Source organism: Rhinoderma darwinii, chromosome 2 (assembly GCF_050947455.1).
Source record: "Rhinoderma darwinii isolate aRhiDar2 chromosome 2, aRhiDar2.hap1, whole genome shotgun sequence".
NCBI classification, from domain to species: Eukaryota; Metazoa; Chordata; class Amphibia; order Anura; family Rhinodermatidae; genus Rhinoderma; species Rhinoderma darwinii.
The window spans coordinates 262,307,150-262,331,777 of record NC_134688.1 but is presented as its reverse complement, the minus strand read 5'-3'; positions in this window follow the sequence as shown (position 1 = coordinate 262,331,777).

Below are 24,628 nucleotides of genomic sequence, written 5' to 3'. Positions count from 1 at the left end.
AAATATTTTTATCTCCCACTAATCATACTGGAGGGTGCCTACAAATGTCTTGTCATCTGTCCTTTGAGTTGCAGGAAATTGGAACCCTTACGCCGAGTCCACACACTGCAGACTTTTTCAGTCACTGATTTGGATCCAAATCTAATTTGAATTTTGCAGTAGATTTCACCTTATGCAATGCAAAGGGTGATATCTGTTGTAAAAATCCGCAACAAATCTCTAACAGAAATAACATGTTTCAGATTAGAAAATCCGTAGTGTGCCCTCAATTCCACGTGGATTTTTTTCGCTACATGTGGGTAGATTTTTTTAAAACCCGCATCCAAATGTATGGTACTGTAATTTGCTTTGAAATTTCAGTGTGGAATACGCATTGAAAATCTGCAGCAATTCTGCTGCGTGTGAATTCACCATCATTTGGATTATAGTTGCTATCTCATAAAAGTGTTTTAAAGGGAAAGGCCTTTAAAAACCACTAAAATGGTGTCTATTATAAAAAAAAAAAAAATGTCTATAAAGACATAATATTGAAATGAATCATGAATTATGGTTACACTTCATTTACACTACATACACTTTACACTATAGTAAAAATAAGCTACAGTTTAGGATGAGGCTTTAAAAGGGTTTTCCCAACTGGATACCACCGTCTTAATAACAATCTGCTCCAGCAATGAGCGGATTTATATGTTGAACCTACAGACAGCCACACATTTCACTTAGGTAAAAAGTTAGTTTTACAGGGCACATATTGTAGTAACAGGGTTACAATGGAATACACGAGCAGGAGCCGCTTTTTCCAGTAGCCCTCCACTCTAGCTAATAACTCTACCCAACTCGTACTTTGTTACATATAAAAGCCAAACGTATTAGATAAGCAGAAGTTTCTTCTGTGAATATACCAAAAAAGACTTCTAAAATTATTCTTGCCAGTGACGCCCTGTGCTGTAAATCCTAATGGTTCACAACAAGCATATGGAATTATGAATAAAATATAGTCAAATTGAGATTGTGTGCCTGTATAACCTTGAACTTTCTTGATCTCTTCTGCAGGCTCCATGTCATTAGCCAGCTGTGATAGAATGTAGTAGAGCTTTTAAAGCATGTTTAAAAGTCACTGATGTATGCATTGAAAGTATCACATATTAATTTTACATGATGTGATCTGAGATGTACGTTTGCTCAATTGATCCTGCTGCTATAGGTTTAAACTATCACAATGTTTACAAGCATAGTGCTCTATATAAATACTGTTTGTATCATTTTATGGAATTTGGGATTTGGTTTTGCCCACCGCAAAGTCAAGCTTTTAAAGAGTTTTTCCACCTAAATTTATATAATTGTATTATGACACTTAGGAACAGAGAAGAGTTTGGGTTAAGTACTGCCAACCCTTTTCGCCCCCTCTTGGCCATTGGCTCAATGCCAATGACATTGAGTCAAAGACCTTAACAATCTAAGCCAGAAGGTTGCTAGGGTCTTGCTGTATGACAATGCAAAGTAAAATGATCTAACATAGCAATAACAAGCTGACTATCTTAAATGATTTTGTGTTAATGTGCTAATAGCAGAGAAAAAAAAGCAGCCTCACAGTAGTCGATTTAATTTCCCTTTTCATTTCTCCACCTGTATTATTATTAAGATTTTTCAAATAGAGAACACTTGTTCAAGATTAAAGGGGTTGTCCACTTTAGACAATCCCTTTTTGTTATTAGGAGCCCCTGAAAATAAGCTGATCAAAGCCCGCCCTGTTGTGGGACCCCAGAGATCAACTGTAATCTGTGGAAGAAGCATTAAGCCAGTGTTTAATTTCTTGCATCGGCACCACAGGAGAATTTAAGTATTACACAAATTTAATTGAAATCAATAGCTATGTAATGCATGGACATGCTGGAGCCACCACAGCAAAAGGCTTACATTGTTGCCCATGTTTTTTATTTAAAGGTGATGTCCATTTTCGAAAACCCATTGTCAGTCAATACTAGGGGGTCCACTGTTGAGCAGCAGCTCAGGCAAGATAGCTGTTCCCATAATGATGTAAGTAAAATAAAATAAAAAAACAATACAATAAAACAGATTATGATTCATTGTAAAGTTTAAACAGCTAGGCCAGCTCACATTAAACTTCCAGGCAGAGGAATGTGGAGGAAGGCACAATTTGGAAGCATGAAATAGCCAATAGTGTTGTATTTCATCATACAACTGGCACTATGGTTACTACATGGAGTCTGTAGGACTACTATGAGTATTTTTAGTATGGTCTTGAGGTTATCACCAAGAGTTTAGAAGGTGTAACCAGAGTTTTCAATGGTGGGGCTAATGTCTGAAATCTGTTGTAATGACAAGCTGTGCACACCACATACACTTATCTTTCTTTACCATCTTCAACTTTGGGGAGGGGCTCACTAAAAATACGATAATTCTAGAATTGTCTTTATGTATTAATAAGAAGTGGTCCCATGTCTGGAGACAACAGTTGTGCTTTTGATAAATAATTTCATATGACATTTTCGTATTAACACAAAAATTTTTTTTTTTTACTAATTTAGTATCATAAGTTTGTATTTCACCATTAAATAAACTTTGTAACACTGTGACTTACAAAACAAGACATTGCATGATTTCCAGTGAGCTTATAAAAAAGAAACTTACATTCATGCATACACCAACCCTCATCTTCACAGGCTTTTATTAAATCACTGACATATTAAAACCAATTATGTGCAACACATACGCCCACCATAGGTGTCAAATACAAATGCTGAGATATAATCAGAAAAATCACACTAGTACTATCAGCTGCATACCACATAAATTATATCTGATGTCAGAATTTTATGTCTATCTACAAGCGCAAACTATGTAACAAATCAAAGTGTGTAAGGTAAAAGACACATAGACACTTGGTTCTATGTTACAGTGTGTGGATGCAGCCTAACACTGTCAGTTTGCTTTCTATTTTCATTTCTTTACGCTAGACGTTATTAACATCTATGCTAGATTAGATATTGACAAAATTGTTTTAATACACGATATATAAAGCAGATATTTCATCTTTGCCAGAAAGTAGACTGTTTTGTCAAAAGCTTAGCTAGGTTCTAAATCTCCAGCATACGGGGCAAAGATTCAGATTGGCTTCCCCCCAACTCCTTCCCCCTCCCCATGTTTGCTTTCTCTACCAATCAATGAGGTGTAATTTTTGAAATTCGAGCATAAAACCATTTCTACATTTTACATTCAACATAGTTATATAAGGGAGTTATCATAACAATAAGTTAAAAAAAAAATCTCCCCCCTTGTAATTAGTGCCACACAACCCCTCTCCCCCTTGTAATTAGTGCCACACAACCCCTCTCCCCCCCTTGTAATTAGTGCCACATAACCCCTCTACCCCCTTGTAATTAGTGCCGCACTGCCACCAGAACGGAGAGTGGTGGAGGTAGCCTACCGCTGCCATTCTCCACTCTGCCTGACGTGACTTACCATTAGGAGAAGGCAGGAGGTCTTGCAGAGGCGTTTTGACTGGGGTCGGTGCCGGCCCGGGAGTGGAGCAGTCCAGTCACCTGACCTGAGTCACCTGACTCATGTCACTGACGTGAGGTCGGGTGAAAGATGAGGTGACTGGACTGGTCCACTCCCGGGCCGGCACTGACCCCAGTCAGAAAAACCGCCGCAAGACCTCCTGCCTCCTCCTAACGCTAATCGCTGCTGCAGCCTTCCGGCATACAAGACACCTGTCAGCAGCGATCAGCTGTTTTGATACGGCTGCTCTGCAGCGCCCGCCTTCCCTACCTCTAAGGTGTGCCCGGGGCCCCACCTGCCCCCCCCCCCCCCACACCCTGGTTTTGTTCATCTTTTCCAAACGAACATACCGTTTTTATGTTTCATCTAATGTATCTAAAAATGTATTATCATTTCTTGTTAGAGGCCAGATAACTAAAGGGCAATTCCAATTTCCTAAACATCCAATGGCATTACAGGATTGGTAACTTGAAATAATTAGTTTGAAATAGAAGAAATGTTAGACAGCAATTAATTATACAAATAACGGTTAAAGAGGATCTGTCACTAGTTTATTTATTCCCTATCTCCTAACTAATCTAATGATGCTGATAACTACAGTGTACATTTTTTCAAAAACTATTATTTGCAAAGTTATGAGCATTTTTCTAAATATGCTAATGTGTTTCTAATAGCCAAATAGGGACTTACTCTTTCTTTTCACTCTGGGCAGTGTAATGTTTTCTGTATGACTGTCCAACCAGCATACAGCTTCTCTCCCTGCCCAGCAACACAGCGAGATCATATAGTATACAGCTTCCATTCCCAACTGTTTCAACTGGTCATACCTTTGGTTGTTTCACAGCTAGAACTGCGATCCTGGTGCCATATGAAAGATTAGAATCTCATCACTGTTCTAGGTCATCTACAGCCAGAGATATGGCTGTAGAAAGTGATCCCCCTTCCCTCCAGCCTCACTCTCTGGTGTTGACAGCCACTTGTCTAGTATAGCCTTATTTGCATATTTAGAAAAAAGCTCATAATTTTTAAAAATAATAAAGTTTTTGGGACACAATTTTCACTAGCATTATCAGTGTGACAACGCCTATTAGATTAGGAGATTGGGCATTACTAAACTAGTGACAGATCCTCTTTAAACAATTAGTATCACTCAGTACACCTTAAAAGGTGCAAGAACACACACCACTTCGTATTTTTGTTTCTTCTATCAAGAAGGGAAGACGTACCTGTAGGGACCATTTTGCTAACTAAGGACACTGCATACAAAGCATGCCAATGTCCCTCGGTTCCTGAATTATCGCTTTAGCATTCAAGAGGCATGTCTTGTCCCTCAGGGTGGATGATTTTTGGCTGTATACTAAAGATCCCTCAGCCGGTTTCCCCAGTGACCCTGTTGTCTAGGTGTGGCTATATTTTCTAACCCATGTTCTGACATCGGCTCTGTATGCGGCCACACCATCCCTGCGATCTTTGCGCTTGCGTGGTCTCTAATAAGCGCTATCAAAATTTAGAAGTTGCACATGCACAGTTCAAGTCTGTTTCATCCGGTCGCTGCTTTGCGCATGAGCCGGCGGTCTTTACCTCTCTTATTCTGGCAGGGTTTTTAAATAGCACTTTGTGTCAATAGCGGCGCTCAAACTGTGGGGCAGAAAAATCCTCTGATCAAAAAGGTATATTTGTTTCTTGGAACCCTGTTTGCTGGGTGGATACTAATTTGTTTGTCTTTCGGCAAATGTCCAGCTCACAGAAAAGTAAGAGGATGTCCAAACATAGCAGCCACTTTCTGATGAATGGGATAGTAATGTCCACTTTGCTTTTATGAGGATGCAAATTTAGATATAGCTTATACTCTTCAATCTCAGGCTAGCTCTTTCCTTAGTTGGTTTAAAAAACAGCTTTCAGAGACCTTTCAAGAGATTAAAACATCTTATAAGGGCAAGTGAAAGAAGTCTTGCATTTACATTACTAAACAAAGTGAAGTAAGCTCCTCTAGCACTTCAGATCGCTCAGAAGGAAAGGTGTCTAACGATTCAGACTTGTTTTCTGCAGGAAATGTAGACCTCCTTCATAATTTATAGAGCTTCATCTTATCTAAAATACGTAAAATGCATGCTTGAATCTAATAAAAAAAATACAGACTTTTTCTACTTTCCACCTAACAAGCGGAAATTGTTCACTAACCATTCTATACATTAGGTGTGCTTGCAGAGTGAGTGCCTTAAGCCGAATAAAAGGATTGATCGTGGATCAAGATTTAAGATTCTATATAAATTAGATCCTAAAGATGTTGCTGATTGAAAGTCCCTGCCGAAAGTTGATCTGGCAGTAGCCAAATTATTTTTTAAAAAGAGGCAACTTTTCCATCTGATAATGCGTCTTTTCGGAAGGAACCCATAGACAGGAAAGTGGACTCCTTACTGAAAAGGACAATATTACAGCCACTTCTACCTCTAAGGTAGCAATAGCTTCCATTCTGGTTGCTAGGCCCCTTAGAGTATGACTAAGTCTGCTTACTACTGACCTGCAGGAAGGTGTGTCACGTGAGGAGATACTAGAAAATATGCCACTTATGAAATCTTCTGCGGACTTTCTCTGTGACTTTTCCTTAGATATCCTCAAGTGTTCCACTAAGTCTATGGATTTGTCTAATTCAGCAAGATGGCCACTGTGGATAAAGCAATGTTCTGGGGAATTTCCGTTAAAGAACCATTTCTGTGCATTGCCATTTCAGCCATCTAGCCTCTTTAGCGCGCAGCTGGAGGGAATTCTCAAAACCCTGAGTGAAGGGAAGGGCATTTAATTTTTATAAGCTAAAAAAATCTTCTTTTAGGCCTTTTCGTTCCCAGTCATGAACAATGCCTAGATTCCAGAGGGAATTCTTGGGTAAGAGGCAGTACAGACTTATGCCAGTCACAAATTAAAGAAAAAAGAAAACTTTCGGACAAATATCCATTGATTTATTATTTTAGATTATTAGTTTTTTCCCCTCTGGTCTACTACTTCCTCAGATGCTTGGGTTTCTTTTATAATAGAAAGAGGTTACTTCATGGAACTAAAGAAAAAGCCACGAGCCCATTACTTTGTTAAATCGGACCAAAATCCGGTGATTGTACAACTGATTTAAGACTTATTCTCAAAGGGAACTTTGGAAAATTTCCTCCCCATTAGATGCCCACAGGAATGTATTCCAGTCCCAAAACCCAGAGGAAAAGTGATAGAATACCTATTTAAAAAAATTCTACAAACTGAAAAATTAAAAAAGGAGACCATTTAATTAGTTATTTCCATCCATCAGAAAGGGGACTGTCTCGCCAGCATAGATCTCCAAGATATCCTCACATTCCAATTTGGCCAGCACACAGGAAATATCTCAGAATAACAATTCAGATTGACTAACAAATATATAATTACCATTTTTCATGCCTCCCGTTCGGGATATCAGTAGCACCACGAGGCTTCACCAAAGTGGACGTGGTCTTGACAGCATATCTAAGATTACAGGGAAGCTGGCATTACATCTCCATCAGGAGGTGTAAGTACATATCGGACAACTTACAGACAGTGTTTTACCTCAACAAGTAGGGAGTAACTAAGAGACCTTCCCTGGCCAAGGAATGTCACCAGATATTTAGATGAGTGGAATACAAATGAGAAAATATCTCAGCAGTCCACATACGAGGGAAAATGAAAATCCGAGCAGACTGGTTGAGTCGCAACTTTTTGACCCAGGAGAATGGAGCCTTAATCTAGAGCTTTTCCACCAGAATACAATCAAAATGGGAATCCCAGACCTAGATGTTATGGCAACCGGACACAACACCCAGATAATTAAATTCTGTTCCCTTCAGAGAGCAGACCATCCCTGGACGATAGACGGCCTGACCATATGCTGGAAACAAATGCTGATTTATGTTTTCCACCATTCCCACTCATAATGAGAATTCTCAAAAAATATGAGAGAGAGGAGGAAGCGAAAAGCCATTGCAACAGTGGCATAGCTAGTCGGGGGGGGGGTGGCCCCGGGCCCACTGAGGTGGTGGGGCCAAGGGCCGATCCCTCAGCGGGAGTGTGTCTTGGTTTCAACTGTACCTGCGCACTCAGGATGTAGATACAGTTGAATCCAATGCTGGAGCAGGGAGCTGATGACTCCTTGCTCCAGCATTCAATGTGCAATGCCAGCTTCAGCTGTGAGCGGCTTGATGCAGACAGGCGCGATGTAGTGACATCATCGCGCCTGTCTGCGCAGAGCCACACACTGCACAGAGCGGAGGAGCAGAGGGATCTCTGCCACTCATCGTGGGAATAGGGAAGTATACTGTATGGGGGCAGCTTTGGGGGCATTATACTGTATGGGCAGCTTTGGGGGCATTATACTGTATGGGCAGCTATGGGGCATTATACTGTATGAGGGCAGACATGGGGCATTATACTGTATGAGGGCAGCTATTGCGGCACTATAATGTATGGGCAGCTATGGGGGCATTATACTGTATGGGCAGCTTTGGGGGCATTATACTGTATGGGCAGCTATGGGGCATTATACTGTATGAGGGCAGACATGGGGCATTATACTGTATGAGGGCAGCTATTGGGGCACTATAATGTATGGGCAGCTATGTGGGCATTATACTATATGGGGCAGCTATGGGGGCATTATACTGTATGTGGCAGCTATGGGGAATTATAATGTATGGGGCAGCTATGGGGGCATTATACTGTATGGGGGCAGCTTTGGATTCATTATATTGTATGGGACAGCTATGGGGGCTTTATACTGTATGGGGCAGCTATGGGGGCATTATACTTTATGGGGCAGATATGGGGGCATTATACTGTATGGGGCTGCTATGGGGGCATTATACTGTATGGGGCAGCTATGGGGGCATTATACTGTATGGGGCAGCTATGGGGGCATTATACTGTGCGGGCAGCTATGGGGCATTATACTGTATGTGGGCAGCTATGGGGCATTATACTGTGTGGGGTCAGCTATGGGGCCATTATACTGTATATGGGCAGCTATGGGGCATTATACTGTGTGGGAGGCAGTATACGAACATTATATTGTGTGGGGACAGCTATAGGGGCATTATACTGTGTAAGGACAGCTATAGGGGCATTATACTATGGGACAGCTATAGGGGCATTATACTGTGTGGGGACAGCTTTAGGGACATTATATGGTGTGGAGGCCAGCTATGGGGGCATTATTCTGTGTGGGGAAGCACTATGGGGCATTATACTGTGTGGGGCAGCTATAAGTGCATTATACTGTGTAGGGGCCACTAAGGGATCATTATATTGTCTGGGGGCCAGTAAGGTGTCATTATACTGTGTGGGGGCCACTAAGAGGTCATTATACTATGTGGGGGGCACTAAGAGGTCATTATAGCATGTGGTGGCAGCTATGGAAGTATTATTCTGTGTGGGGGGAGCTATAGGGGTATTATACAATGTGGAGCACACTATGGAGTCATTATACTGTGTGGGGGCCATTAAGAGGTCATTATAGTATGTGGGGGGCACTAAGGGGTCATTATAGTATTTGGTGGCAGCTATGGCAGCATTATTCTGTGTCGGGCAGCTATAGGGGCATTATACTATGTGGAGCACACTAAAGGGTCATTATACTGTGTGGGGGGCCCACTCAGATGTGTTTTGCCCGCCCCCCGTGCTAAACCCCAAGCTACGCCTCTGCTTTGCAATAATTCCCTTTTGGCCCCTCCGGGCCTCTCTCGTATTGTTTCTTTGCGGGGAAAATCCTGTCAGAAGATCTAGTGTCAACCCTCATTGCATCTAGAAGGCCTTCTACTATTAAGATATGTTCTCAGGTTTGGAAAATGTTAACTCCTTGCGTAGGGACCAAGCTACATCTCCTGACTACATAATCCAGGTTCTTCAATTTCTTCAAACAGGCTCGTATAAGGGAGCAAAAGGGTCGTATAAGGGATCTCATTCAGGATTGCTACCTGCTGGACGTCCAAGAGCCACCTTTTTCTATTAGGGCTCACTCAATATGTTCACAATCAACATCCTGGGTGGAACTGGCTCACGTTCTGTTAGAACAGATCTGCAGGGCAGCCATATGATCCTTCATGTCCACCTTTGTCAAGCACTATAGGCTGGATATCTATTCCTCAGAGGGTTCGGCCTTTAGCAGGAGGTTTCTTGAGCAAGCAGTCCTAATCCCACCGTTTCCATTGCTTCTTAAATCCTATTGTGTGCTGCCATAGGAAGTCCAGGAGAGATAAAAATGTACTTACCCAAAATTTTTATTTCCTGGAGTCCGTAGGCAACACAAATTTCCCCAGAATAATTTTTGGGGGGTTATTGCTGGATACAATGCGATGTGGTGTGTGTTCTTGCACCTTTTAAGGTGTACTGAGACATCCTAAATGTTTAAATGTTATTTTCATAATTAATTGCTGTCTAACGTGTCTTCTGTTTGCAGTAGGGGTCAAACAAGTTAACCCATTGTATGCTGCCTACGGACTCCAGGAAATGAAAATTTTGGGTATGGAAATTTTAATCTATTCAGTACAAATACATATACATTTCATGCAGAGAGAAAAAAAATCATCCAACCCCTTGGGCATTGCTTATGTTTTTTTTTTGGATGTTTATGAATTTACAGCTTTTGAAAAAGTATTTGCCAGGTCTCCTATGCCCAGAGGCAGGATGAAGGGTAGGCAGACATTGCAGGCATTTAGTGCACCATTGGGGGGTCAAAATTAATGATTTTTTTTAAAAGTAAAAGCAGTGTTGTGCCTTTAAAAAAAAAATATGAATAAAAGTGAGTATGCCTCCGTATAATTAAGAACACGTGGGATTGGTCAGGAAAGGTGTGACAGGGGACAATAAAGTGACACCTATCATGCTGAACTTCAGGGACTGAGGGTGATGGGGCACATTATGAAACCACTGTCTTGGGCATGTCCTGTTCCTGCCTATACTAGCCTATATGATGGCAGCATAGGATAAAAGGGAGATGCTCAGCTCAGAAATATATTTTTCTATTATTTAATTTAGCATCTTCATGCAAAATCTCTCTAAATGCTGCCAGCACGGCCAGGAACGTCTTTAAGGGTGGTATTAAGAGAATGGCCTCTGGTATTACGGGGTCTCAAAAAAGTGTTAACTAGTCCAGCCCATAGGATATCACAATTTTTTATTGTTCACAGTCTACATTTCTCCCCGGCCAAGATAGCCAAATTCTATGGGCATCAGGCAGCCAGGTGCCCTAAATGTCATAGTCTGGAAGCTGATAACCTGCATCTACTATGGATGTGCCCAAAAATAAATATGTTCTGGGAAGAGATCTGTAATGAAATTTTTAGCATTTTTCAAGTAATAATATCTCTAGACCCTTGGATTTGTTTATTGGGAGCTCTGGAGGTGGAAGAGGGGTCGGCGGGGAGAACTATGGCAGTGGGAAAATTACTTTATTATGCTAGGAAGTGTATTTTATTGAATTGGAAGAGTAAAAGCCCTCCATCGGTAGATAAATGGGTTAAATACACCAATAGAATTATAATGTTGGAAAAGAATGATTTTAGAAAGAAGCGGAAGATCTCTTTTTACTTCTCAGGTTGGGCCCCTTGGATTCAGTGTCGGTTTGAGGCACTGGAAAGGGAACTATTGGAGGCGATTTAGCAGAGGGGGAGGAGAAAGTTATTATTATTTTATTATTTAAATTATTTATTTTTTTCATTTGGGATAAGGGTTTATAATGTCTGGCATAACTGCTATGATGTTTTGTGAAGAAACTAAGCAGCTGTATATTGTTGGTTAATTTTTTAAAACTATCTAGTGATATGCTCTGTTTTTTTATAGGGGTTATAGAGTATATGTACTCAGTAAGGTCGTGGTGGTAAGAAAGTGGAACTATTATATATGGGCCATTTTTTTCTATGGTACTAGTGCATAGAAATGAGCACAATGTATATATATGTATATATATATATATATATATATATATATATATATATATATATATATATATATATACTGTATATATACTTTGCTTCTCAGTTTACACATTAAAAATATTACATCTGGAAAAAAAAGAAAAAAAAAAGAGAGGGGTGGTATTAAAAAATTCTGGAACATAGCAAGGATATCAAGCTGAAGCACAATTGTGACCAGAGGTTTTCTGGCAGGGAGAGGGCAATTAGGAGTTGTCTCATAAAAATAACCCTTGGCCATATGCCCTATTAGGGCATATGGATATCATAAAGAGGGTTTCCAAACCAAAATGCAGAGCTGTTCTTGCTAACCTGGCATGTTTATACATTACATGGATGCCATTTATTTTCCCTCAGTGGGCAGCATCGATGCGACATTGGTCTGCAGACTACTTTTCTCCACAGAGATGTGGGACCCGCACCCATCGCACATTTATGGTATATCCTATGGATGTATCAGTTGGCAATACCCCTTTAAGTTCTTCCCCCTGCCCACAGAGTGATTGACAGCAGAGTTTATATGCAGGTGGAGCTGTTTACAATAAAGTCTTCTTTGGCCACGCTAAGATTTTAATGCTGTTTTAAAGGGGTATTCCCATCTTGTACATTTATGGCATATCCACTGCATATGCCATAAATGTTTGATAGATGCGGATCCACTCTGGGATCCGCACCTATCTCTAGAATGGGAGTTCCCGGATACAGCGTAGCAAAACGTGCTCGGCTGTTTCCGGAAAACCCAGCCCCCTCGTAACTCAGTGGCCAGAGCCCAGCACCAGCTGCAGAAGGTAGGATGAGGGTCAGGGGGCCCCGTTCTAGACATAGGTGTTGTTCCTGTGGCTATGCGATAAATGTACAAAATGGGAATACCCCTTTAGGCTATTCTTATGAAAGCTTTAGTTTAGCATTTGAGGTTATTGTTGTTGCTGTCATCTTGAAATGTAAATCATCTTACAAGTTGCAGTTTTCTTGCAGATTGCAGCTGGTTTTCCTCCAAGATCTCGCTATATTTTAATTCATTCATTCTACCTTTACATTACTTAAAGGGCCTGCTGCAGATAAGCCACCACTATGTTTTACTGTGGAGATGATGAGGGGAATTATGTATGACTGCTGTTTCAGATGCCAGTATTAATCTAAATAGCGCTGAAGTAAGATGTGCCAAAATTAAGAGGAGCATGTCTCTTAAAAAATTAGGTGCATATCTGGCTGTCCCTGCTCCAAAAAGTCAAATCTACTCCAACTGTGGTAGATTTGCACTATAATTTACGCCAATTTCTAGCATATTTTATAGTAAATATTTTGGCCCGCAGAAGCCCACACCCCTTCCGCTATACCATTTTCACTTTTTAGTAAAGAGGTATGAGCAGCGCTAATGCCCAAAAAATGTTTGCGCAAATTGCGTCTTTTGACACATTTGAATCTTTTCTACATAAAATGATGCATTCCCCCAATATGTTTTTAGTAAATGAGGCAAAATTCAATTTTGGTCTAATCGAACCATGGAACCTGCAGGCCTTTTGGCAAATTGTACAGTAGCTGACGTCATATCAGTGATTTTCTTAACTATTTTACCGTAAATTTGCAACTGTTAACTTAGTCAGGACAGTTATTGTTTGCATGGATGCTCACACCACTTTTATGGATGAAGCTTGCAACTCTTATTGCACTTTCACTCAGACTTTGAAGATGTCTACTCTAGGGAATATTCTTTTAATATTTAATGACTGACTTTACTATAAATGTTTTTGTTTCCATCCCCTGACTGGTACTTGTCAATGAGTCACATTTTTTCAAAATAAGAGTATGGAAAGAGATTACATTTTGTAATATATTTTGTTAAAGACAAATAACTCTTTCTTCACTTATCAGTGACCTCTTTCCCTTTATATTTGGCTACTGCACTGTCTGTAATTGTTCATAAACTCTGCATTGAAAAACACCGTCATCTATGAGGCATGAAAATCATTTGAAATTTTAAGTCCCACTCAGGAATCATATTACACATAGCAGAGCAAGAAAACTTTGTACAAATCGTATTGTGTCAGTCCATAAAGGTGGTATGTTTTTTTATTAATTTGAAAAAAGCATTACAAAAATGAATGTACTAGGATAAAAAAAAAAGCAAACCCTACAAAAGCACAATAAAAGAGCAATACAGAAAGATCCAACATAAGGATAACCATGGAAACATACCAACTGAAAGTGCACCAAAACATTAATGGCTCATTCACACGAGCGTGAATCTCGTCCGTGTTCTGTGCGTTGAAACAACACACAGAACACGGACCCGTTGATTTCAATGGGGCTATTCACACATGCGTGTGTTTTCAGGCAGTGAGTGTTCGTTGCGTGAAACTCACCGCAAGTCCTATATTGGTGCGTTTTCCCACACCTAGCAGCCCATTGAAGTCAAAAGGGGTGTGAAAACCACGGACAGCACACGGAAGCACATCCGTGTGCTGTCCGTGCTTTACGCATCAATTACATTGAAAAAAAAAAATAAGTTCTTGCGAGTGCGTGAAAAACACTCTCCATGACACCCGCAAAGCACACTGTTGCAAAACGCAATGCACACTGGGAGATTTTACAACCGTTTATTACGCGCGTAAATCTGTCACGCTCGTCTGAATGTGGCCTTATAGAAACCGGTTCAAGGAGTTTAACTAGGTAGGGAGGAACCTACCACCAGAAAATTATACTCCATGTAGGGTTTCCAAGAAGAGGAAAAGAAGGAGGGGGAGAGAAAAGAAAGTGAAGAGAAGAAAGATGACATAAGGGGGGCTTCCTGAGTGAGAGGTAACCACTCTTGAAAGCTAACTTATGGGGCCGGAGGAAAACAACAGGTAAGTCAAATTTCTGTCTGACAGACAATGAGGAGTAGTGAAGGGTGTGTGGCTACTGTAATCCGCCCATGGGGCCCAGATCCACCCAAATGTGTCCACCTTATCATTTTATACAGCTTCTCATTGACCATGTACTAAGGTAGAATCCTTGATACAAAATCCAGTACAGCAAGTGGGAACTTCTAATCCTCCACTTTTAGGTGCTTTGCTGCACGAAACGAGCCATAACTCCTGAAACACGTAGACGACTGTGGATTGGATATACATTAGGTGCCCTAACAGGGCATGTGCACAAGAGTTGTCATGATGGATTAACCCTTTAAATTTTGCTACCTGTATTGTAATTGATTAACAATGAATAAGACTTTAGTATTACATTTCCATTAAAAGGGTTGTCTCCAATCAGATATAACATTTCTTTGTTAGATCACACAAAATATAATAGATATATAGATAAAACTTTATTTATCCCCAAGAGGAAATTACTTAAATGGAATAATTTTTGGGAAAAATGCTCCTGTTTCATACTTGTTATGGCACCCCCTGGTATTAGTTTGATTCCTTCTCAGAATGTCCACCATTATCTATGTGTCCATTGCTGGTGGTCACACATGCTCAGTAGCTCAGTCCCACCTCCTGAATCCTCTTGAACATGGGCAGCGGACTGATTTCTGCTATAGTGCCGGACAGCCAATAAGAATCAGTACACCGGAAGCGGCTTATTCTTACCAGCATTGGGCATATTAGGTGCATATTCTGAGATTGAATCAAAGGAACACTAGGGAACACCACAACAAGTATAGAAAAGCAGTATCTAGATGCAGGAGCATTTTTTGCTTTGCGAGATCTAACAAAGAAATATAATATTTAATTGTGGGAGAACCCTTTTAAAGTGTACCTAACCTTTCAGGTGACTTTTTAGAATAAGCTGTCATATGTGTATACAAAATAAATAGCAGTTTTCCCCTCTGCACACAAAGAGAAGAACAGTCTGCTTCGCAATCTATTTATATCACACATATCGAAGTAGCAGAAGCCTGGAGGACATCATACAGCAGTATTGAGCAGTGTACAGAGGTGTAGCTAGGGATTTAGCACAAGGGTGGCAAAACACATCTGAGTGGGGCCCCCCACAAAGTATAATGACCCCGATGTGTGCACCACATAGTATAATGCCCCTATAGCTGCCCCCACACCGGATGATGCCCCTATGGTTGCCCCCACACAATAATGCTCCCATAGCTGCCCCCATATAGTATACAGTAATGACCCCTTAGTGGCCCCCACACTGTATAATGAACCCTTAGTGGCCCCCACACAGTATAATGCCCATATAGATGCCCCATACAGTATAATGCCCCTACAGTGCCTCCCCACACAGAACAATGCCCCCATAGCCAAGTTTCCTGTAAGCTTCCCTGTACCCTGGTTCTCTGTTTCCTTGCCTTCTACCTTTGTCTGGATTTCCCGTTGTGACCTCTGCCTGAACTTGTCTATCCTTGCCTGCCGCCTGCCTTGACCTATTGCTATCCATACCCGTATCAACGTCTGCTGCCTGTCCTGACTTCTGGCCTAATCATCCGACCGCCTCTAAACCCTCTGTGCCAGGCATTGCCCTGGGTTCCAAGCACCACCTCCCGGACGACACAGAGGATCCACAAACAAACCGGTGAGAACCGTTATATCCCCACAGTATAATGCCCCTATAGCTGTCCCCACACAGTATAATGCCCCTATAGTGCCTCCCTCACAGTATAATGCCCCTATAGTGCCTCCCACATAGTATAACACCCCATAGCTGCCCGCATACAGTATAATGCCCCCATAGCTGCCCCTACACAGTATAATGCCCTCATAGTGCCTCCACACAGTATAATGCCCCCATAGCTGCCCCCACATAGTATAATGCCCCATAGCTCCCCCCACACAGTATAATGCCCCATAGCTGCCCACATACAGTATAATGCCCCATAGCTGCCCACATACAGTATAATCCCCCCATAGCTGCCCCATACAGTATAATGCCCCCCTATAGCTTCCCCATTCAGTATTATGCCCCCATAGCTGCCCCATATAGTATAATGCCCCCATAGCTGCACCATACAGTATAGTGCCCCCATTCAGTATAATACCCCATAGCTGCCCTCATACAGTATAAATCCCCCATAGCTGCCACCACAGAGTATAAAGCCCCATAGTGCCTAATAAAAAAATATAAAAATAAATATTTACCTATCCCCGTTCCCACGACAATTGGAGGAAATCCCTCTACTCCTCCACTCTGTGCAGTGTGTGGCTCTGTGCAGATAGGCGTGATGTGTCACTACAACGCACTTGTCTGGGTCGAGCCGCTCACAGCACGGGTTGGCATTACACAGTGAATGCTGAAGCAAGGAGCCGTCAGCTCCCTGCTCCAGCATTGGTTTCAAATGTATCTGCGCCCTGAGGACGCAGTAAGGCTATGTTCACACGGCCTATTTACGGATGTAATTTGGGCGTTTTAACCCCCGAATTACGTCCGAAATTACGGCTTGAAAGCGTTGACAAACATCTGCCCATTGAAAGCAATGGGCTGATGTTTGTTTGTTCACACGAGGCGTATATTTACGCGTCGCTGTCAAAAGACGGCGCGTAAATAGACGCCCGCGCCTAAGAAGTGTCATGTCACTTCTTCAGACGTCAATGGAGCCGTTTTCCATGGACTCCATGGAAAACCAGCTCCAGTTACATCCGTAATGGATGCAGCGTTCAAGCGCCTGCTCATGCCTTTACGGCTGACATGACGGGGCTGTTTTCTCCTGGAAACAGCCCCGTAATTTCGGCCGTTACGGACGCTGCCATGTGAACATACCCTTACAGTTGAAACCGGGACACACCACTGCTGGGGAAAGGCCCTGGGCCCCACCAACTCTGTGGGCCTGGGGCCACCGCCCCCTCTGCCCCGCACCACTAACTACGAACTGGCAGTGTAGATGTGAATCCAGCACTGGGGTGAGGTACAGCACTTACTAGAAGCTGCAGCAGCATCTCTGAGTTTCTCCATCACTTTGCTCCTGCTCTTTCTTTCAACTCCCCTTTCCATAAACTTGAATTCTGACCCCTCAGTGAGCTGATAGTCCATCTCTCATCTCAAGATGGATGTTAGAAGTGACTTGTGGGTAAATTATTAGTGCAGGAGGCAGGAGAAGAAGGAGAAGAGTCTGATATGTGGAGAAAGGGGTATTTTTCCCTAAAAATATTTGTTACAAAGTTTCTTATATTCGTTTGTACTATTGATTGATGCAAAGTTTCTTGAAAGGTTAATGAGTACTTAAATATCACCTAAGCTGTGATTATAGAAATTGGCAACTGCAGGACGTGTCTTAATGTAAGACATGCACGCTAGAGCATTTCAACCATATATAAATGTGTGAAATCCACAAACAACAAGCATTTAGCAGATTACAATTTTCTGAAATGCATTTGTTAGCAAAAGAGCACTGCATTCACACAATGCAAGGGAGACTTTAATGCCCATTCAATGCAGTATGCTTCTCTTTTTAATACAAGCTACAAAATGTAACAGTCTCTAATCCTTTTTTGAATTAGGGCTGGATACAAATAAGCTCCAGTTCCTTAGGCCTTATTCACACGACAGCGTCTGAGTGTTGGCCGATAAAAACTGCCTTTTTGGCCCATTTTTCAAGGCCGTTTTGCATCCGTTCCGATTCCATTCTGGGCCGTGTTGCCGTTTTTACGGCCGATTTTGACTCATTTTGCATCCGTTTTTTTCCCGATCCATTTTAAAATCGGATGAATTTCATTTGTAAATTTTTTGCCACACACTTCCCTCTGTAGATAATGCTACATACTGCCCCCTGTACATACTGCCACAGCCCCCCTGTAGGTAGTGCCCAACAGCCCCCTTATAGGTAATGCCACACAGACCCCCTTGTAGGTAGTGCCACACAGACCCCCCTGTAAGCAATGCCACACACACCCCCTGTAGGTAATGCCACACAGCCCCCCTGTAGGTAATGCCACACAGCCCCCCTTGTAGGTAATGCCACACAGACCCCCTTGTACGTAGCGCCACACAGACCCCCCTGTAGGTAATGCCACAAAGCCCCCCTGTATGCAATGTCACACTACCCCCTGTAGGTAATGCCACACTGCCCCCCTGTAGGTAATGCCACACAGCCCCCCTGTAGGTAATGCCACACAGCCCCCCTGTAGGTAATGCCACACAGCCCCCCTGTAAGCAATGCCACACAGCCCCCTGTAGGTAATGTCACACAGCCCCCCTGTAGGTAATGCCACACAGCCCCCTGTAGGTAGTGCTACACAGACCCCTTGTACATAGTCACCCCCATAGATGGCACCCCCGCTACTTTTCTGTAGGGAACAGCTCCAGGAGAAGCCTCTCACTTCACTGTCCATATATCAACAGTGAAGTAAGGGACTTCTCCTGGATCAGAATCCCTGGCCACAGCGGTGGGGATTCCGCTTCAGAAGTCCCTGACGTCACTGTGTCCATATATGGACAGTAAAGGCAGGGATTTCTCCTGGAGCGGAATCCCCGGCCACATCGCTGGGGATTTCGCTTCAGAAGTCCCTGACGTCATTGTGTCCATATATGGACACAGTGAAGTCAGGGACTTCTGCTGGAGCGGAATCCCCAATCCCTGGCAACAGCGTTGCCGAATCTGTGGCCGGGGATTGGGGATTCCGCTCCTACAGGGAGCAAAAAAATATCATCCTCCTCCTCACATGCACTTCGCACTGTGAGGAGGAGGAGAAGGAGAGAGAGCGAGCGACGGAAGACACGGCCATCACTTGGAGCACATTCAAGTGATGGGCGTGTATTACCCGGGCCCCATAGACTTCTATGGGAACCGGGCGACTGGGAGAACGGCCGAAAATAGGCCATGTCCCATTTTTTGACGCCCGGGTTTCCCGGGCCGTCAAAAAAATCACTCGTGTGAATAGCCCTGTTAGGGGTCTATTGTTCCTACTGCAGCCGTGTGACGGACATTTTTTGAACTCCCGTCACACGGCCGGGAAACCCTGTAGTGTGCATAAGGGCTTAGAGAATGCGGAAAATAAAATAAGTAAATTTGCATAATCAAATAATAAGATGAGTTAGTGTCTGTTCAGATCATTAGGTCACATAGTTATTAGATTTGATACAATTATCTAAAAGCTGATTTGATAAGGAATACGACCTGCTTATAGAAAATGAAATGGTACCTGAACCTCACTATGTTGTGGACTATGGATTTAGGTGGGGAGATACAATTCTTGATCTTCTGTCCAGAGCTGTGTTATTTTATGCAATTTCTAATAATTTGTGATTTGGCAATATATTATTGGTATTTTTTTGCCCTTGCTCCGCAGCATTTAAGATGCATGCAATGATCATGCCTGCACAGTAAATTGCATCGTGATATTGCATGCTTAAAGTATAAAAAATATTTCGGGCAGGATCACACACACAGTTTGTTCTTTTAGTCAAACACCGGAATGGACACAAAAGAAATTAGATGCATCAGTCATTTATTTATACCTTTCCTTCATTTTGGATCCACTTTGGTCTTTGGCTAAAAAAAACTGAGCCCAAAATTGCACCAAAAACTGCATCCAAACTGTGTGTGTGCGCAGTGGCGTAGCTTTAGAGGTCACAATTTCTACCGGGCCCCGAAGCCAGGGGGGCCTGCCGCCCCCGGCACCACATCAATAAAAAGTTACTATAGTAACTGGGGCCGCGGGCCCCTGCTACTATAGTAACTGACAGTACTTACCCGCCTGGTTCCAGAGCGCAGCAGAGGTCCTGACGGTTCGGCCTTAGGATAGATGGCGCCCCATGCGAAATGATCTTTCGGCGCCCCACCCCCATCATTAAAAAAAAATGAAAAAAGTATAATGCCCCTTTAGTGCCCCCATACTGTATTAAAATAATATTTAATAATATAATATATTACAACCCCTTTAAGGACACAGTATTTTGACCTCTAATTGTGCCCACAATATTATGCCCCCTGTACTACCCCTACACAGTATAATGTCCGCTTAGTGGCCCCCACACAGTATAGTGCCCCTGTAGATTTTGCCATACAGCCTCCCTGTAGACAGTGCCATAATCCCCCACCTCCTCCTCGTAGATTGTGCCATACAGCCCCCCACCTCCCCCTTGTAGATAGTGCCACGAAAATAAAACAAAAATTGTACTCGCCTAGGCCCCGTTCCCACGGTGATCTGAGCTGCTCCACAACAGTATCCTTGCGTAGGCCGCCGTGATCCTGTAGCCTAGTACAGTTTCCAAACCTTTTCGGACTCGAGGCAGCACTGGAAAATAAAATTTCCTCAGGGCATCCGTACCAAAAATTGGTTCGATAAAGACGGAAAACGGCTAAAAACAAGCACTAGACTCGTAGGGTATGTTCACTCACGTTTTTTGTAAGGCAAAAAAAATCTGCCTTAAAATTCCTTCAGGAGTTGACAGCGTTGTTTGACCTTTTTTTTTTTTGCGTTTTTTCTTAAGCCGTTGAAGCGAATGCAAAAGACGCAGAAAAAAAGCTCCAAACGGGCGAAGCAGGTATTCACTGCCTCCTATTAATGTCATTTGGAGCTTAGAGGTGGAAATCACTTGAAGACCATCAGCCCGCCACTCATAGTAAAATGACCATCAGCCCCCCACTCACAGTAAAATGACCATCAGCCCACACTCACAGTAAAATTACCATCAGCCCGCCACTCACAGTAAAATGACAATCAGCCCCCCACTCACAGTAAAATAACCATCAGTCCCCCCACTCACAGTAAAATAACCCTCAGCCCCCCTCTCACGGTAAAATGACCATCAGCCCCCACTCACAGTAAAATGACCATCAGCCCGCCACTCACAATAAAATGACCATCAGCCCACCACTCACAGATTCCCCCTGTAGATAGTGCCACACAGCGCCTTGTAGGTAGTGCCACACAGCCCCTTGTAGGTAGTGCCACACAGCCCACTTGTAGGTAGTGCCACACAGCCCCCTTGTAGATAGCGCCACACAGTCCCCTTGTAGATAGCGCCACACAGCCCTCTTGTACACAGCGTCACACAGCCCCTTGTGGATAGCGCCACACTGCTCCGTTGTAGCTGGCACCACACAGTCCCCTTGTAGATAGCGCCACACAGCCCCCTTGTAGATAGCGCCAGACAGCCCCTTGTAGAAAGTGCCACACAGCCCCCTTGTAGATAGCGCCACACAGCCCCCTTGTAGATAGCGTCACACAGCCCCCTGTAGAGTGCCACACAGCCCCCTGTAGAGTTCCACACAGCCCCCTGTGGAGTGCCACAAAGCCCCCTGTAGAGAGTGCCACGAAGCCCCCTGTAGAGAGTGCCACACAGCTCCCTGTAGAGAGTGCCACACAACCCCCTGTAGGTAGTGCCACTCAGTACCCTGTAGGTAGTGCCACACAGTCACCTGTAGGTAGTGCCACGCAGTCCCCTGGTAGGTAGTGCCACATAGCACCCTAGTAGGGAGCGCCACACAGCGTCCCCGTAGGGAGAGCAACACAGCATCCTGGTAAGTAGTGCCACACAGCCCCCTTGTAGGTAGTGCCACACAATCCCCTTGTAGGTACTGCCACACAGCCCACAGCCCACCTGTTGGTAGTGCCACACAGCCCCCTTTTTGGCAGTGCCACAAAGCCCCCTTGTTGGCAGTGCCACAAAGCCCCCTTGTTGGTAGTGCCACACAGCCCCCTTGTAGGTTGTGCCACACAGCTCACAGCCCCCTTGTAGGTAGTGCCACAAAGACCATAGCCACCTTGTAGATAGCACCCCCCTTCCTGTAGATAGCGCCACTGTAGCTCCCTGTAAGAGCGGAATCCCCGTGTGGTCGGGGATTCCGCTCCTGGAGCACTCCACTTGATGTGTCTGTCCATATGTCTCCTGTCATCTGTGTAAATTTATGGACAGTGACGTTATTGTCTTCTCCTGGAGTGGAATCCCCGGTCACAGAGTCGACAATGCTGTGGACAGGGATTCTGCTTCAGGAGTTTCCCCTGATGTCACTGACAGAAAGGCGACTGCTGAGTCGTCGGGCCCGGGCGCTTCTGGAACAAGCAGGGGAAGGGAGCCAGCGCAGCGCCCCCTTCCACCTGCTGGAATGATGTGCCCCGTGCAAAGGCACAGGTCGCACACCCCTAAGGCCGTCCCTGGTCACAACGCTTTGCGCCGCGCATAACATACCGACCTTGGATAGAGTCAGGACATGACCTCCACTGCAGCTGAAGAGGAGGGTAAGATTAATATCCCTGTCTGCTGAAGCTGATAGGTCGGGGTCTGACTCCCGGGACCCTGCCAATCAGCTGTTTTGAAGGGGCCGCCTCGCTCGTACGAGAGCTGCTTCCCCTTCATTCCGGTCACTTGCTCGCACTGTGAATCCGTGATGGCGATTCACAGTGTGAGCAAGTGAGGGAAATGAAGGGGAAGCAGCTCTCGTACGAGCGCTGCGGCCCCTTCAAAACAGCTGATTGGTGGGGTCCCGGTAGTCAGACCCGGACCCATCAGCTATTGATGGCCTATCCTTAGAATGTTTAGGGACTGGACAACCCCTTTAAGCCTATGATGTAGCAGGCCTAGGGGGCCCATGAGACAGGATCACAGATTGTGTGATGCTGTCTGCTGGGCCCTGTATCTAAGCCAATCACATAGTAGGCTTAGATACAGGGCCCATGTGTGATCCTGTCTGATGGGCCCTGTATATTAGCCTACCGCCTACCACACGGTAGGCTTATATACAGAGCCCCAGCAGACAGTAATCTTATACTGTATAAAATTACTGTTTGCTGACGCCCTGTATCTAAGCATCTTACATAACCACATGATAAGCTTAGATACAGGGCCCATATGTGATACTGTCTGTTGGACCCTTTATCTAAGCCTAACTCATGGTAGGCTTATATACAAGGCTCCAGCAGACAATAATCTTATACTGTATAAGATTACTGTCTGCTGGACCCTGCATCTAAGCCTACCTTGTGGTAGGCTGAGATACAGTGTCCAACAGCAGACAGTATCACACATGTGCCCCGTATTTAAGTCTACCACATATGTTACTAATTGTTTTTTTTTTCTGTTTGTGTTTTTTACAGGTTCGGTTGTTGGACTACGTCGGATTCGAGGACTACTTCGATGACGGCTTTTTTATTATCAATAAAATGGTTAATGAGGGTTGTGTGTGTTTTTTTTTTTATTTCAATAAAACAAAATGTCTATGTCTTTGTGTTTTTTTTAAACTGTACTACCGTCTTAGTAATGGACGCCGGCTGATTGACAGCATCCATTACTAAGGCGGCGCTTAGTGTTAGCCGCTGCAGAGAATAATACTAACCCCCATTATTACCATGGTAACCGCAGCCACCAGGGATGCCGGGAAGAGCCGGGTACGATCCAGTACTTGACCATTTGTAGTGATGGTCGGATACTGGGGCGGCCGCGGGATGGTATTATCAGGCTGGGAAAGGCCAGAAACAGCGCTGGTTATCTGGCTGGTTATGAAAAACCCACGTCATTTAAAAAAATAAAATAATAATTGGAAAGAACGAAATGGGGTCCCCCCCAATTTTCATAAGTAGCCAGATTCAATACAGCAGCAGGCAGCATTATCAGGGTGGGAAGGGCCACTGTTTTTGGCCTTCAACAGCCTAATAATACCAGCCTGCGGCCGCCCCAGTGCCCGATCATCACTACAGATGGTCGGGTACTGGTTCGTACCCTTCTCTCCCCAGTCCCCCTGGTGGCGGTGGGTATGTGGGTATCGGGGTAATAATGGGGTTAATGTTAGCCTCTGCAATGGCGTAACATTAAGCCCCGCCTTAGTAATGGACGTTGTCAATCAGCCAGCAGCTATTACTAAGGTGGTAATAATAACGTTTAAAAAAATACAAGGACATAGAAACTGTTTTTTTATTGAAATTAAAAAAAACACACAACGCTCATTATCCATTTTATTAAAAATAAAAAAAGCCGTAATCGAAGTAGTCCTTGAACCCAACGTAGTCCAACAACCGAACCTGTAAAAAAACCACAAACACAAAAAAAAATTAGTAACACATAAAGAAGCAAAATAATTATTATTCTTACCTTTCCTGGGTCCAGCGGTGGAGCCGCAATGTCAGCGAGATGGGCTCTATATCTAATCCAATCATGTGTGATACTGTCTGCTGAACCACTGTATCTAATCCTATCCATAGTTTATAGGGTCATAGTGCTATAGATATGCTGTCTCCTATACACACATAGAAACACACACAAATACAGAC